Genomic DNA, 3,278 nt, shown 5'->3' with positions numbered 1-3,278 from the left:
GCGACTCAGAGAGAGAGTAAATGTACAGGCATTCACAAAATGTGCATTTTCCTTTGGAATCCCAGCCAGTCCTCACCACTCCACCTGCCACTCCCATTGCTTTCATGGCTTTTATTGGCCACACTCAGAGCATTCCTTCAGCCTGTAGATAACATAGTTGGGCACAGGGAACTGTCTTTGCTTTGACCTCTGTATTTTGAGATTTTGATTCTTATAAGAGGCAACGCTGATATTTCAAACTATTAAATCTATATGATTTTTGTCATAATACAGTCCTAGCCAATAGCACATGCATGCTACTGCATGTGGTATAGAAAGCTTCACTCAACATGATCCACTACATCCCTTTTCATCACAGAAGATTTATAAAACTGATTTTGAGTTAAGAAGACTGCAATAAAATGGGCTGTAGTTGCCATAAAAACGTGGCCTCTGATAATTGGTAGCAATGGTGTAAGTGTAGATGGGAGTATGTGTGAGTGTGCACACGTGCTTTTCACCAAAAGACAACCTCACATAGTCCATAGCACCTATAATTAATGGATAAAGCCTGTTTGCTTATACAAGAGTCCTGTATCATCCATTTTGGCTTGTAGGTGACTTATGAATTTTATCACATATTATTATATATGTAATTTGCAGGCTTTTGGATTTCTGCCTTAGAATTTAGAAGGATGCTGAGATGTTTGTTTGAAAGTCCAACTCTCTTCAATATGCTACTCAACATCCTTCAGCAGATAGAGAGTTTTTCCTGGCAAAATAACTTAAGCAAACAGGATCATAAAAGATTCTGCTGTCTAGAGTGTCTTAAAAGTGGTGGATATTCTGCGCCAGCCGGAACGCCGCACCAGCCGCAAAAAGATCCGGAAGAACAATAGTCAGCCAGCCACCACGAAACTCCAGAGGAGCAAAGACATGTGAGCCCAGAGGAGCTACAACTACCACCACTGTGTGACCCCCCTGCAGCCCACACCTCTGTGACCCCAACACACAGGGTGCCACTGCATAAACCCCCAGCAGTGCCCAAGCCCCGTCCCCTGCCTCTTGGTGTCCAAGCCCTGTGCTCCTTTGTCCCCCTAGTCCTTTTCTTCCCCCCCCTTCCACTGCCCTCCCTTGCATCTCCACAACCACGCACCTCAGCCCCCGCCACAGCCCTGTGACCTCAGGGTACCACCACGGATCCAACCATCACCCGGAGCTATCAGCTGAGCTGCTGTGGAACTAATCTCGTAGGAGAAAGGCTGGTAGGATCCTGGCTGGGTTTACTGGGGCATTGCTGATTACCTGGGAGAGCACCTAAGGGTGTGCCCACTGTTGGGGAATTTGGCCGAGCTCTCTTGGCTACAGCAATTGCCCACAACAAGCCAGATAGCTGGCTTCTGTGGACTCTGCAGATCAGCCAGAGGCTAGTGGGTTGGTGGGAACATGACCTTGACTTTTCGTATCCTGTCAGATTGAGGACTCTGCTGGAGCAGGGGCTGTTTCTGTGAGGGCACCTGTGTAAGTGCCACCAGGCAGGGAACACTGAGAAAACCATTGGGTAGGAAACAGACAGCAGAAATTTGAGTAGGGACCCCAATCGTGAGCACACTGAGACAGCAGAAGTTTGAGCAAGGTCCCCCAAGTGTTTGACCTGCCCTTGTGATCACACCAAACTTTTACCTGCCTCACCCCATTTGGCTCCACACCAGTGCCTACACATCTGGGCAATCAACTTGCCTTTAATTGGGAGCACCTTGACCTGTCTTACCAACAAGAGATTGCCCTAGCAGGCTCTGAACTGACATTTCTCTGAAGTCAGAAATTCAGAGAAACACACAAGTTCGGCAGCTGCCCAACTGAACTCAAGGGCATTGTCTTCAGATCAAGAACATATCAATGTCTCGAAGAAAGCAGACTATGCCACACAATACACAAGAGCAACGCAAGATGTCACTCACAAAGAGCGACACAGTATCAGTGGCTTCCCTGAAGCCAAAAAGTCTCATGGAACTTTCTGACACAGAATTTAACATAGGTTGTTGTTGTTTGCTGTTATGTGCTGTCGAGTCATTTGTGACTCATAGCGACCCTATGTACAACAGCCCTAAACCCTGCTCTATCCTATGCCAATCACATTGCCTCTGACACAACCATCCTGATTACCCCAGTCACCAAATCAATCCACCTCATAGAGGGTCTTCCCCTCCTGTGCTGTCCTTCTACCCTACCCAGCATGATGTCCCTCTCCAAGGACCTGTCTCCCTTTACAACAAGTGCAAAGTATGTAAGACGAAGCCCCAGAATCCTTACCTCCAAGGAGTAGCCTGATTTAACTCTCTCTAGGATGGATCTGTTTGTTTCCTTGGCAGTCCATGGTACATTCAACACTCTTCTCCAGCACCACAGCTCAAAGGCATCAATTCTCCTTCTATCCTCCCTAGTCATTGTCCACCTCTCTGATGTATAACAAGTGATTGCAAGACCATGGCCTCTATCAGGTGCACCTTAGTCTCAAGAGAGACACCATTGCGCTTGAGTATTTTAGAGAGGTCCCTAACCACAGACTTTCCCATCGCAATACGTTATTTTATTTTCTGCCTGCTGGTGCCAAGAGTGTTGACCATGGAGCCGAGCAAACTGAAGTTGTGAACAATCTCAATCTCTTCGCCATCCATCCTGATGCTACCAATTGGTCCTTTGGTGACAATCTTTGTCTTCTTGACATTGAGCCTCAGTCCATACTGAAGGCTGCAGTCCTTGACCCTCTGCAGTAAGCGCATGAGGTCCTCCTCAGTTTCAGTGAGCAAGGTTGTGTCATCTGCATAATGCAGATTGTTGATAGATCTTAACATAGGAGTGACTGAATATATGCAGTGGATGAAAGACAAACTTGATGAATTACAAGATAGTACAGGCAAAGACCAGGAGGAGCTCAAAAAGCAATGCAGAACATCGCAGAGAAAATAAATGAGGCATTAGTGGCACTGGAAAAACAAGAATCCCCCATTAAAAATACAAGGTCCAATGTTTCAGAGGCTGTGAACATGATGGAGGGACATATGAGCAGAGTTGATGAGATGGCACACAGAATCAGTGAAATTGAAGACAGAATTGTCACCACTGATCTGCTAGAGAAAAAGCAGACACAAAAAAGAAGCAAAAAGAAGAAAACCTAAGATTAATGTGGGACAACATAAAAAAAAATAACATGCACATCATTGGAATCCCAGAAAAGGAAGAAGCAAGTAAAGGCACTGAAAAAGTTGTGGAAGAATTACTAGAGGAAAACTTCCCAG

Source organism: Elephantulus edwardii, unplaced genomic scaffold, assembly GCF_000299155.1.
Source record: "Elephantulus edwardii isolate Elephantulus edwardi_28Jun2011 unplaced genomic scaffold, EleEdw1.0 scaffold00456, whole genome shotgun sequence".
Classification (NCBI taxonomy): domain Eukaryota; kingdom Metazoa; phylum Chordata; class Mammalia; order Macroscelidea; family Macroscelididae; genus Elephantulus; species Elephantulus edwardii.
The sequence above is the reverse complement of the archived record's forward strand: the minus strand, read 5'-3'. Positions refer to the sequence as shown.